The following is a 14,818-nucleotide window of genomic DNA, read 5'->3' on the forward strand; positions in this document are numbered from 1 at the left end:
ACCTCATTCACCTTCAGCTTCTACTGTAAATAGTCCAAGCCAAATATGAGAAGTGACAGTATTAGGACAAACTCCAAGTCTGGTGCTATCAACTTATCTTAAATAAACTGTTTGTCTGTGTTAAGTAAACTATTTAACAGAAAAACAACTGTCAGAAAAACTGATGTACATTTTTTAGAAGTGAAAATAAATAGAAGAGGTTTGGTCCTGAAAATAATTATCACATGCAGATTTTTCACTATTTCCAAGGGCTACTTGCACATGTGAGGCTACTCTGGCACTCCAGCACCTGCAGAACTGAGGCAGTCTTTAAAACAACAGCCTTGCTAACACAGATCCTTCATCCACTCTTCTGATGTACTGCTCTGCATTCCAAACAACCAGGAAATGGGAATGTCTTGTCTTATATATCAAGAGTTCTATTATCATTATGGTGCAAGGGTTCCATACCACCAGAGGCTCATACCTTCTCAATGCTTCTCACAGGCAGCTCCTCTAAGCACCGACTGTTCCTGTCCTTGCTGCAGCCATCTGACTCCTGTTCCCACCAATCCACTCTTTTATACCACAGTTCTTATTGGCTACAGGTGTGGCCTGTTATCATCAGGCCTGCTCCTAATCTTTAGCAATTGGTCCAGCTGTAACTCATTGTGGGATAAGATTACATTCTGTACCACCTTCATTTACCCATACTGTATCCCCCTACAGGAATGCTAAGTAGAAATTTGATTTTTTGTAATTAGCCATCATAAATTCAGTAAATATGGATATCAGTCCACAGTGGAAGTGTCTATCAGTGACACAGAGCTCTATAACACACCAGCACAGCAAACATTCACTTTCCTACTTCAGGACATCTCAGATGTAATTGCCCACACCAGATCTGATCTTGCAAGGAAGGAGTCTCTGAAAGCCCTGAAAATCATTTAGGAAAGCATTTAAAAGGTAAAAAGCCAGGGTTCTTGCAGGGCCATGCATGGGGGAACAATCCAGAGCAGGGATTCCGTCCCCCGGGCTGCACTGCATTTCCCACAGCTCCCTCCCCAGGGCAGGGCTCACTGAGGGCAGCAGGGGCACCACCCCTGCCCCACTCTGGCTCTCAGGGATGCCCCAAGCCCGTGCCAACGCTGGCAGTGCCAAGGACGCTGCTCCAGAGCTGCACCTGCCAGGAGATGCCAGCACAACACCTCCCCTGGGTCTGCACCACAGAGACACCACCAAGGACAACAAGTTCTGAGTCTCACTAAAGGTTGAACAGAAATGTGGGGCTGCTTCACACACCTGAAACAGTTCAGGATATCCATGTAATGTGCTCAGCATACTGCTTCCACTTGTGAAGCTGCTAAAAAGTGTTTATAGAAATATATATAGAAAAACATCCTGCTGGTGTAATGCTCCAAGCAAATCAATGTAAGAAAATGAGAACTGTCAAAAGAAATCAGGACACAAACATGTGCCATGCAAGTGCAGCTTCCTCCTGGTACTAAACTAATATTTCTTTTCAAGGAACTTAATACATAAAAAATTGCATATTGCCAAGAATGGTATTCATCCCATCCCCTCTTTCTACATTACTCTCTGTATTATTACAAAGGCAATACTATGTGTAGTAGAGAATGTTTCTGGTTATTAAATTTTATGTTTCCCTACTCAGTGGCATCACATTCTATGTGGCCTTTTTCTGCAATTAACATCCAAAACACAAATTAAATATTTATGGATAAATGTCAATTAAGATTATGAGAAACAATAAAAGGACCATAAATTAAATAATGCAGATAGAACAATAAACTATTTTCATATGACCAAAACAATGTTTCAGTGTTAATGCTTTCTTATTTGAATTGAAAATGTAATTATGTACTCATAGGTGTCATTGTTGCGTAAAATTTGGTAAATAATACTATTTTTTCAGGATTATGATTAACTCCCAGTAAGAAAAAGCCAAGCAAGCCTGGTTGCTTCTTCCAGCAGTGCAACATTATTGGATGCTTCATATCTCCAATAAGGTATCTCCAGTCTGAGACTGTCCAGAGTGCAGTACACAGCTATTCCTAGACTATTTCCATCTTCTGTAATTAATTATCCACAATACTATATTTTGTTCAGTATTACCAGCTCTCCCACATATCCAAAATATTTTCCCACTATTGTACTTTTTAACTAAGGAACTAACCCAAGGCTTGCTAAAAAATTTAAAATTTAAAAAAAAAACTAAACTGCAAATACTCAAATATGACACTGGGATAACCACCTTGCTGTTTTAAGGTCATTGCTTCTGTTTGCTGATGCTGATTTTTACAAAAAAAAAAAAGTTGGAAACAAAACATTTTAATAAACTACCAAAAGCAGCCAAAAGTCATCAGTGACAACTTAAGGAATTGTAAATTATGTGAGACATGCTGTTCACAAATAAATCAGATTTATGGTTATGTTCAGTTGTTCCTGTTACCTGGAATTAGAAGCTCATTAAAAATGAATACATTTCAGAGAATGAAGAGGCACAGCATTGTATTGATGAAAGCTTCATTAAATTTTCAATGATAGAGCTGCTTCTATATTTGTGGAGGAAGGACACAGTAGAGACAAGTTGGGACAATTCTCCTTCAAGCAACTTTGCATCTTTCTACTCTACCTAGAAAACAAATGGATTTTAAAACAAAATGTTGGGCTAATTAGGTGTAAGAGAAAATAACTGTGGTCCATTATAGTCAAGGAATGGTCATTTCAGGTCAGCATTTGTTCTTGTATATATTTGCCAATTACACAACTGATACTCCAGAAGAAAGAAACCAGGAGAGAGAAATCAGGTTTGAATGATCAAGCTCATATAAAATAGAGGCTCTGTATTTTATCTGAACTCAATGGCAGAGTCACTTCTTAGAATATTCACTTTAAAAAAAAACAGAGTATGGGAAATGAAGCTTTACCTAGCAAACAGTAAGAGATAACTTCCTGTGCAAGCAGAAATGTAAATCTATTTATCAAAGTCATGCAGTAATGCAGCTTTGTTTTTACTGCAGAGACTGAAGCCAAGAAACAGACAGAAAGCAAACTACAGCCAAGCCCACTACTCAACCAAAATTCTCATATTACCATTGGCAAGTCAGACAATTAAAATCTCCATATGTAACACAGGCTACATGAAAGAAAGCAGAACCAAAACCGAAAAAGTGAAAATTCAAGCGGTCTGATCCCTCTTGTGGTCGTGCACCACAATATAAATTTATTATATCTCCACATTGTGCGAGCCAGTTTCCTTTGGAAAAAAGGCTTATGCAATCAGGCTGCTACTCAGCTCCTCCCCTCAATATCCATTACCTTACGTCAACTAAGCCAGGCAGGGTAAAGGCCTCAATGTCATGTTATTCCTCTAACAACCTGCATGATATATGGCCTGGGCATTACACATTTTTCTGAACACACAGTTAAAGTGCATGGCCTGCCAGGCACCAGCATGAGGGTTTGTTCTTTGCAGTTTGTTAGGATCCCACCTCTTTCAGCCTTTTGGACAGGCAACACTCAGCTAACACACTCAGGCAATGCCAGTTTATCCTCAGACCTTGTTTATTCTGCCCTGCTCAAATCCTGCTTCGACACGTTTACTGGTTTTCTCTCCCTCTCCAGTTTTCTTTGGCATGCACAGTCAGCATTAAATAACTGACCTTCTCAAAACCACCATGAGGTAGCATTATCCCCACTTTACCAGATAAGGAAATTAAGCCACTATAATTAATGCTTGAAGCATGCCCAAATTTCACATTCCTGATTAGAGAGTGATTAGCATTAGCGCTCTATAGGATTTCCTCTGCTCAAAGCCCGGCTGCCAGGGAGGGCAGGAGGAGTTACCCAGAGCCTGCACTGCCACAGGGGCATCCCATGGGCACAGCAGAGCCCCTGCAAATGCTGCACTCCAGGCACTTGGCCAGCTCTGTAAAGCACTCCAACACCCAGGTGCTGCTCCAGCCCAGTGAGGGAACACAGATCTGAGTGCTTCCTGTACCTTTCCTCTTCTCCTGGCCAAGACTTTTGTATCCAGCCTTGGAAAATTTCCATTTAAACACCTACAGCCCCACAGCACAATGCTCAAAAACACCCTCACTGTCCTCACCTCTGATTGCCACAGCCTCCCCATGCCTTCATCCTCCAAGAACTTTACATCTTGCTACACACTTCTGAGCTCCAGTTTGTCCCAAATCCTTCCCTAGCCCAGCCATCACTCCTTCTCTCAACTGCTCATGTAGCCATGTCCCTTTCTCTAAGCAAGTCTCCCTTGTGATCTCTGCAGCTTCCCTTATGCCACACAGTCAGACTGGGAGGCAGCCTCCCCTCTGGACCACTCCAGCATTTCAGCTCCCCCAGAGCCACAAGGTCACAACTTCCCTGCACAACAGAAGGCTCCCTTCCAAAATCTGTCAGCTGGCAGCAAAGGTTTCCCCACAGACTCCATGCAATTTGAGCTCCCTAACTTCACCCCAAGACACAAATCTCCACGGGGCTGTTCCACTCACCCATCACTGAGATCCTGCCCATGTGAAGGCAGATAATTCTGCACACACCTCCTGTATTACCTTCCCCAAAACCAGGCAGACAGAATAGAAATCAAGGGGGTGTTTGGCAAAATTTTGTTGCAAGAGTAGAAACTAAAAAGCTCGAAGAAATGCAGCACTTCTAGACTAAGCTCAACAAATATCTCTGCAGCTCCTGAACTCCTCCAAGCCTGCTCAGCTGAATGTTCAGCAACATCCCATCACCCTGGCATTGCCCTCAGTCCTGTTAACCTCCCTCTCTCCCTTTACACAACACAACATACCCCAAAACTAAAGATAACTTTTCATTTTTTTCCTAAAACAAGGGATCTTGGGGATTTAAAGGCAGCCTCCCATTTGTAGTTCACAGCACATCAGTCACAAGCTTATCAAACCACACAACTGCCACTGACAGTCTTTCCTGACACCATCCAGGGTGTGTAAGGATGATTTTTCAGCCTTTTAAAGCCTGCAGACACTACCTCCAGAACAATCTGGACTCTTCTGTTTACACAAGGCTATTCATGTACTCACAGTAAAGATTACCCAGCCACTAGTTACACCTACAGATTGTTCAATTCCTAATCCCCACAAAGATATCTTTTTTTTTTTTTACAGATAACCACATGACACCCTGCAAGTAAGACAAGTTAAACATTTGTCTGCCTGTACTTGTCTGGGATCAGAGATCTTCCTCCTTCACGCTGGCTCTGAGGGCAGCTCCTGCAATACCTCTAATCCCAGTGCCAGACTTTCCTGCCCAGTTAGACCCAACACTTCCCATTCTGGCTCAGCAGTCTGAAGGTGTCAACACTGGCCAAACCACTCCCTTGCCTTTTGCTGTCTAGGAACATCAGTCCTCCTCTGCCACCCTGGCAGTCTGGCCACACTTCTTGGAACTAAGAAAAAAATGAAGAGCACAACATTCTACTTGGGGACTTTCACCTTAATACATTTCTTCTCACTCTGCTGCATCCCAACATTTCCTAACTCTCAGCAGAGGCATTTATCTTCTCTAAAATCTTAAAGAAGTTGTCATGCTCATGTTAAGCCCAGGATTCTGCAAATGCTTAGACATAATCTAACCTTAGTGCCAGCCATTGAGGCAGGACTGTGTGGGCACAGCAAAAATCATTACCTCATGTTGCCCAATTTGAAGGCAAAATATTTATCAGACAGATGACTTCCTCATTGTTCCTTTGTGACAGAGCCATCTTGTTCTCACTGATCTGAATTTACCTACATTCCACACAAAAAACCTGCAAGAATTTCCTTATATATTCTCTCCCCACACATTATAGTGAAAAAAAAACCAACTTAATATCATTTGTTTTTAGCTATGACAAAGTTTAATTGTGTCATATACATCTGCATATGCTATAGACCTTTTCACAGATCCAGTCTTGTCAAAATTAATTCTTGCAAAATATTTTTTTAAAAAGAGAAACCAGGTAAATGTCTTTATAAAATTCAGATCACTGTTAGGACTACTATTTGTGATTTTTATTGCAGCCAGAGTGCTCTGTGAGGAAACAACCACTGTTCCCTGCATATCATCAAACCAAGGGAGGGAAGCAGCAACATGAAACTGAAGTGTCCCCATGCAAGCTCAGCTGTGCCTGTGCCACAGCCTGTTGCTTTCAGGGAATTTTCCTTATTTCCTCACCAGATATGAACAGTGGAGTATTCAATTCATCTTCCAAAATGTTGACCTGGCTTTTCTTCAAATTTCACTTTCAGTTGTCCAGGGGGAGGAACAACCAAGCAAAGCCCCAAACAAAGAGCATGCACACAAATGCAACTTCTGGGCACTTCTGGACCTGCCCTGCTGTGAATTTACAGTTACCAAGACACATGTGCTTTCTAAAATGACTCAAGAATCTATTTGCTTATTTCATAAATATTAAACATATGCATATGGCTTATTAACATCTGACAGCTAATGCAACCACACAGAAGCAAGCTCGTTGTCCTTCTTCCTCACAAACCCACAGAATTATTGGCTTCAATTAAAATGAAGTAGATGCAATTAAAAGAAAGAGAAAAGAAAAACCATCCTAATATGAGATTGTTTAAATAGCTCTTGTCTTTGCCTTCTTTTTGAGAAGAACTTGCTCTCACCACAGATTTACCAGACCATTACCATATTCACCCTCACAGGGTGAGATTCACTCAAACCAGGAGGGGCTGAGCATGGTGGAACAAACTCCTCAAGTGGGCACCCAACGCCACTTCCAGGAGCACAGAATGGTTTGGGTTGGAAGGGACCTTAAAGATCATCCCATTGCAATCCCCTGCCACCAGGACAGGCTGCTCAGAGCTCCATCCAAGCTGTTCCTGAACACTGCCAGGGATGGGGCAGCTTCTCCTGCCAACCTATCCCAGAGCCTCACCACCCCCACAGTAAAGAATTTTTTGCTAATAACTCATCTAAACCTGCTCTCTTTTGGTGTGAAGCCATTCCCCTGTCCTGTCACTGCATGCTCCAGTAAAGTCTCCAAACCAGGCTGCAGATTCAAACAGACTGAATTTCCAGAACCAAGAAAAAAGAATTTACTTTTCCATTTACTGACTGGAGAGACAGGATATAAACAACAGCTTTCCTTTTGCCAAGGTCACAAGGAGCAGAACCATAACTTAAATTTCCAAAAAGTACTTACAGGGAAAGAAGAGTAGAGCTCTGTGAGCTTTGCTAAGCAGACAAGAAGTATTACCAAGCAGACATGGCAATTGATAGCTCAACAGAGAAAAGAGATTTTCTAAATATGCCAGTTTTAAAACAAAAAAAATTAAACTGAGGCATTAACACCACTTCATCAGAAGTATCAAGACCATGACTCAGAGCCAAATGTAAAAGCAAATATCCACTGTCAAAACTGGATGGCAGAAGGAAATAACCTCTTGGGTATTTCAGCAGTGATTTAATCACCTCCCATGACTAACTTGTAGAGACTTTGGAAGCCTAATGGGATGGAACTGGATCCAAAGAGCATCTAATCCCAATTAATAAAACCACAGGAAAAACTCCAAAAAGACAAAGAAGAAAGATGACCTAGATTTTTATTCCCTAAGAAGTCAGGAAAAAGCTTTCTTTCAGAGGGAATACAACCCACTTAATATAAAAATAAAATAAAAAATTGCTTCTTTCTCTGAGGAAGCAGACAGGTTTTGATTGTGCAATTACTTCAATCAAGCATCAGTTAAAGTCTCATAGTAGATCTGACAAAATGAGTAAAAACCTCCCTGATGTGTCTCCCAAGTCACACAGAAGAAACTAAGAGAATTCTCTCAGAGGTGGAAATTACTGGGAATGAAATACATTTACACAGCTTTCATTACTTATCTCCCCAAAGCAAAGCAGGCATGTTCAGGACCACACCAAGTTCCTGTTCTGGTTGAGATTTTCAACTGTATACAGTCCCAATCTGCTTTAACCCACCAAGATTGTTCATGCTTTTCATACAGGCAAGGATTTACCATGCAGGAATCTAAGCTGAGGTGTGATATGGTAATAACAGCAAAAAACCAAGCCTCAGAGACAAAACAGAACACTTGCTCTCCCAGATAAGCCAATTTTAAAGCATGATTTAAAAAGTCAAATTAACATTGTGTCACAGGAAGGTCCTTCCTTCCACCCTATTCCTACCTCATTTGCAGACACAGATCCCTACAGAGGGCCCTGCACCACCTCTGATGTCTGACCAACAATTCACAAGCCACTTCAGTTGGCTAGTTCTGTACAAACAGCATTAACTGACCAAAAAAGCTCAATTTTCTGTCAGATCAGCTCCTGCAAGGGTCTGGTAAGCACCAAAGCCTGATGGCTCTTGTCCTTGTGCCTGCTGATGTTCACAAATATTCAATCCACACTCCATGGCTGAACCAGCACACTCACACTTGCTTGTGCTGCAAAGCCCACACACCATTTTTTTTTTTTTTGGCCCAAAATCATATATATTACAGCCAACCTTTATGTTTACAAATGACAGCCCTGAATCATTGTCCTTGTATATCTTGCATTCAAGGTATTTTCTTTAGAAAAAAGCTGGCCAAATAAAATTCAAATGCATATTTAAACCCCCCCTAATTCCCACATGCTCAAATTAAAAGTTACAGGTCTGACAGATCTTCACTGCCTACCTCTAGTTTAGACTTCTTCACTCAAACTCCCTTGGCTGAAATACAGTTTTATGTTATTTTCCACAGTCTCCAGGGCTTTCCCCCATCCTGGAAGAAAGGCATTTTCTTGAACCACACTGCAGAGAAGAATGCAGCAGGAAGCCAAGCCATCCTTTCACTTGGAAAGGGTTGAAACAAGAAGATTCCAAACTGCTTTCCAACAAGTCCAGCCCCACACATTGGCATGAGCCCCAATTCCCCTGAATCCACCAGGGATGTTTCTGCTTCTGCCTCCCAGGGAATGTGACAGCCACAAAACTCCAAAAGCTTCTGACATTAAAATAAATACCCAAATAATGCAAGCTCTGTTTCTTCACATTGCAGCTGTTAACACCTCAATTAGAGCTCTCCAAGGATGCAATTCCCCCCTAATGAATCCCTGGGAACACCTAACAGGGTGCAGGGCAGATTAGGGAATCCCCACAGCACAGCTTGGTGAATTGATGTCTCCCCTGAGCAGCACAAAGCTGGGCCTAGAGACAGTCAGCTTTTTCACACTGTCTTCATTTTGAAGTCTTATTAACAAACTAAATGAGAAATAAATAGATCTCCCTCTGGGAACAGGAGGAAAAAAAAAAAAAAACAAACTATATTTTAGTAAGGAGCCCAGACACCTTTCCAGAAGCCTCCTGAAGACAGGAAAGAGAGCAGAAAAGCTTAGAATGAAGCAAGTTCAGCTGCCATCTAAGATTGTGGCAGAACATGAACAAACCCAAACCCACCAAACTGGCAGCAGCTGAAATGGAGCTTCCCAGCTTTCTGTGGAGGCTGCTCTGCTCCCTGGGCCCAAAGATGCCACGCTTGGAAAAGACACTTTGCAAAGACAGCACAAGAGCTGGCATGGCACTGGGGAAGAAAAGGAGTTTCTCTGCTTTTGCTGGTCTGCAGACACCCACATTTCCTCTCTCTGCAAGCCAGGGTGGCTCCAGGTAGTTGGACACTAGGACTGACTCCTAAGGAAGAGCTTTTCACACCAGTTTCCCTTCTGCTCTCTATAAAAGGCAGTGGGATAACAAAGGTGAACCAGCAGTCCCAATTAAGTACCTTTTCTACCAACATTTTTGTGTCTCCCTCTTGCAGACCATATGGTCCAAGTTTACAGGCAGGAATAAATCTCTTCACCCACTCCTGTTTGCAGTAACAGCCTCAATGCTCTTTTAATGCAGGTTTGGGTGGATACATTTCCCCTCCTCTTTGTGGAAGTAAATCAGTGGGATATGCTTAACCTGCCTCCTAAAACTCAACACAGGCCATGAAATCCAAGCAGGCAGAGTAAAAGATAATTCATGGTCTCAAGTGAAGCCAGGTGGATTACAACTCCATTGGCAAGCATGCACCCAGCATCTGCATGCTTAGAAAAGACTCTAGGAATTGTGTGAAAAACCAAAAATTGTCATGCATGCACAATGGATTTGGAATATAATTCTTGAGTGAACTTCTAAAAGAAGACAAAGTCATCAGGGCACCTTAGAAACTAATGCATTGCAGGACTTTAATCAAGCATTGCTCCATAATTAGACACACTTTTCCCTGCACAAAAGTTTTTTTAAAGCCAAGTATCTGATGCCTTGAACCTCTGCTATACTTAAGAAAATAAACTTTAAAAGACATTCATTATTCGTGAACTAAGCATTTCCTTACTAAGTCCCATCCTAGAACAACTTTTAACTGCTAATTTATCATCCTCCCTCCCAGTGACAGGGAAGATTTATAGTGGAAAAGGCTTATTTAACACTGCTCTGATGCCAAAAACACATGGTGTTACACTTTTGGTGATACTGGTCAAGAAGCAATAACCAAGGAAAACAAACCACTACGAAATAACCCCCTCAAAAAACCCACTCCCACAATTGTAAGGCTCGGCATGGTTCTGTTGGAATAAACTGCAGTGGAATCCCAACCTGATGATGTTTATAAAAGACCAAATGTCTGATTTCATCCTCTGCAGCCACCTGCCTACCCCTTATCTCCACTGCTGTGCTTATCAGCACCCTGATGTGCCAGGAAACATTCCAGAGCCCCGGTGCCCTTGGGAGAAGTGCCCAAGCCGAAGTGCAGCCCTGGGAGATTTCTACCATGGGCTCAAGCAAAGGATGAGGGAGGAGAAATGCCACCTGCATGTGCTGCCAAAATGCAGAGCCAGTCTGATGGCAGGCTCAAGGTCACAGCAAGGAGAGAGATGGGAGGCCAGCACAGGGATTTTCTCATCCACCTCAGATGAGATTTAAATGAATGAAGTGAGGAAGAGGAGAAGAATGAACAGCCAAACCTCCAAAGCACAGGATTTCAGAGCAAGAAGAACCTTCACTGTAACCATCTGTCAAAAAAGAAAGGAAAAACTGGACATGTGTTGCCCAACAAGTTCTCAGATATTCTGAGGTGCTTTTTTTATATAAGAGGTGGGGGCAATAAACCATGATAAGAATAATGGCTCTCCTAATTTCATTCTAATCAGAGGGCACCTAAGAACATGAAAGTAGAAACAACCTGGCTGACAGAAGGCATAAGAAGACAACTGTCACAGTTCTTCAGAAGGGAAAACAGAGTCACAAAATGAATAAAATGAACTCCTGATAAAACCACAAGCTTTCTGAAAACCAGATGAAACAAAGATCTGAAGCTTGCTGACAAATCATCTCAGCCAAGTAAAGGCTCTTCAATATTTTAAAATTCAAGGTATTTTGCACAAGTGCAAATCACATCACTGGAAGTCACTTCATTATGTGAACAGTACAGTTGACAGAATAGGAAAGGTCAGGGCTTTAGGAAAGAAACTACCAGGAGGCAGCACTGAAGGTAAAATGCAAATATTCCTTCAGAATGCCTGCAATGCAAGCACAGCTGAAGCAGGAGCACATTAACCCACAATTCAATGAGAGGGAAAATCTCTAACAGATGATGCCAAAGCACTTGGGGCATTTTCTGCATCAATCTGCACTCAGTGAGATGGATTAGCTGGCTAATGTAACTCCTAGCACAGCAGAAGGAGCAGGAGCCCAGGCCAGAACTGGGAAATGCATTACAGCAACTGCTCCAACACTCCAGAGCCAGCAAAGGCACGGCTCTGAATTTTCCATGCAGATTTCTCAGCACACTTCAAACAAAAAGCACCACAAAGGCAATGTGCTCCTGCAGACAGCTTAATGAGCCTCCATAAACCTGGGGACTATACCCAGGGTTACAGCATTTACAGAGCTTCAAGGTTTTCAAATCTGGTAGATGTAATATTTACCCTTTGAAAACTGACAAAAGAAATTTTGGAGCATCTCTGCTTTCTGCATTAAGCTCCAAAACCTAAAGAAGGACTAAAGCACCTGCCTCTAAAGAGCAGGAAACAAGACACAGGAAAACACAGACCAGAGTCAGGCTCACCATCAGATCCTGGGAAGATGCCAAAATAATCTGAGGAAAGAACCTATCTCCTGTATGTCAGATAACAGAACAGAGATTCAACACACAATTTCTTAGGAACAAATCACATCAAAGGAATATAATTCCCTCCAGTGGCACAGTAACAATACAGAGAGCAAAACAGCAACTACAGGCAATATAGTTTTGGTTTAACTGGACTTTTGACACTATTAAACTGACAGCCATACAATCTAAACAAAAGCAGAACATACTGAAGTACCCAGAGATTAGAAACCCACACCCAGAGATAAGCTATCATGACTTCAGTCAGAGAGAAAATTGGTAGCAAGCCCATTCACATGGCTTTAATCTTTTCACATTCTCCACTGTTACAGAAAGTAACCAGGGGAAGGGGGGTTTTTAGCCATGAATTTACTGCAGGCAACTTCATATTTTGCTCTGCCTCACTTGGATTTGTTATGGTGACAAGCAACAATTTCCAATATCTCCCAGACATTCTGCCCACAAACTACACATCAGAAAATATCAGGATGTTAACAGAGAAAAATCTCAGACAGTTTCAAGAACTTGGATGGAGGGGCTCAGAATCCACAGTCACTTGAAGCAAATAAAAGTCACATGAAGTAACAAATTTGTTTAACAGAGCAAAAAGGTAATAATAATAATAATAATAGTAATAGTAATAATAATAATAATAATAATCACCTGTACAACATAACAAGGAAAGCAAGCTTGAATTCTGTTCCGTCCACAATGTGCTGAGTGGTAAAGTGCTGAAGAATCTGGGGCTTATGTTCAACATAAATCAAATATATCACTAAAAAACTAAATACATCAAGAGTCATCATCCTGCCTGGATGAAATGCAGGCAGGAAAAGAATGAAAAAGAACACAAAATGAGAAGAACACAAAATAATTTTGACTCAGGCTGTTGTACTAATGACTCAGATAGAACACCATGTCCAGGTTCAATAAAATGCAAACCAAGTGGAAAAGGCCTTAAAAAACCCCAGTGAGAATAACCTCCAAGTGTAACCAAAAAAAAAAAAAGACATTAAAAATCACTGAAGAGAGGAGACTGAAGCAATGGGATTTCTTCAGAGTGAAAAATCAAAGAGAAAGCCCTCAAAGTATTCCAGACATTCCTACAAAAGAGAATAAAGAGTTCACAAGTGTATAAAATTCATGGTAGAGTTCTTAAATGCTTCAGTTATAGCAAATAAATTTAGATTGGAAATTAGGAGTAGCATTTCCAATGGCATCAACTGCAAAATATCAAAATAGACTGACTAAGGATAAATCTCCATCAGAAACTTGTTAGCTCACTAAACATTCCTTCCTTGTGACTGAAATATGGTGAATTTATGAGAACAGGTCAGTCACCTCCTTTCATTCAGAGGTGGGTCATCTGAGCTTCTAGATGAGTTACCATGGAAATTCATTAACCATTACTCAGAAACAACTTCCAGCATGAAGGGTTTGTAACACTGCGTGGAAACTATAATTGATATACAACCCTGAGGGAGCTCTTGGAAGGAAAACACAGAGGGAAAGTGGCACACTTGAACCACATTGAGATGGAGAGTCCTTAATTACGACAAAAACAAAGCCAGAGATGCAAACAACAAGAGCTGGGCTGCAGAAACAAGAACCAAGACAAGAACACCAACCCCAAACACGGTGTCAGCAACTGCAGCCAGCAAAGCAGAAAACAGCATTAACTGTCTCCAGCAAAACTCAGCGACAAAAAAAGCCCAAACCAAGAGAAGCAAAGCAGGAGAGCAAACTGAGGCATGCTGTCCTCTGCTGGAAGAGGCTCTGGAGGAGCCTGGAAGCACACGGGGACCGCTTTGATCATTGCTCTGATCCTCGGTCAATGCAAGATCGAGGCATTGCTTTAAAGCGGAGCTGCTGCTCTGGAACTCCGGCACTGCTGCCACCAAAGGGACACTGCCGAGGCCACCTCTGCCACACCACCACACCTCCACGGCAAGGGAAGGGAACAGGAGCAGGGAACAGAATGAAAATTAACACTTTTTTCCTAAGACAACAAGATAAATCATTTTTTGTAATTGGCTTCCTTCATCCTGTTCGCTTACAGCAATGTGCCAAGGCAAGCAAAAGCTCTCAGGCTGCATCTTTTCAATGTAGTTCACACGTGGTTTAAAAACATGCACATCACAGGAAAGATGACAAGACAAAAATAAAAAATATATTAAAGGGCTGCTACTGCAGCACTGGACTTGTATGGTGTACATCCAGAAAGAATTTAGAGTACAGCCTTTCAAACTTTCACACTAACTAAGGATGGTCTCCAGATCCGAAAGTGAATGAGTTCAGACTATCTGTGACTACAATCAGCAATAGCCAGTGATGGGTACTATCTAAGAGCTGAGTTTTGGGAGAAAAGGGAAAAAAGTAATGACTGGTCTTGGGAAAAAAGAAAAAAAAAAAAAAAAAAAAACACGAATGAGTTAAGACTACCATCAGCGCAGCTTCGCAAGAGCATTTTCCAACATTCAAACCAGCACCAAACCTTCAGGAAAGCACTCTTCATTCAGCACAATTAACACATCATAATAACACCACAAAACACTTTTTTCTTTACTACTCCAGCACAGTTTTAAACAATAAATGTTTCACTCCATGGGAAATGTATTTTTCCCCGTTTCTCACGCCGCAGCCTGGCAGCGGAGCGGGACAGGAGCGTGTCCCAAGCTCCCGCCGCGTCCCGCGGG

General features: G+C 41.8%; 1 protein-coding gene across 1 annotated transcript in view; it reads right to left on the bottom strand.

Annotated features, from left to right (window-relative positions):
- Positions 1-14,818, bottom strand: part of MNAT1 (MNAT1 component of CDK activating kinase) — a 119,994-nt gene that overhangs the window by 104,772 nt on the left and 404 nt on the right. The gene's annotated exons all lie outside the window — the stretch shown is intronic.

Source organism: Zonotrichia albicollis, chromosome 6 (assembly GCF_047830755.1).
Source record: "Zonotrichia albicollis isolate bZonAlb1 chromosome 6, bZonAlb1.hap1, whole genome shotgun sequence".
Classification (NCBI taxonomy): domain Eukaryota; kingdom Metazoa; phylum Chordata; class Aves; order Passeriformes; family Passerellidae; genus Zonotrichia; species Zonotrichia albicollis.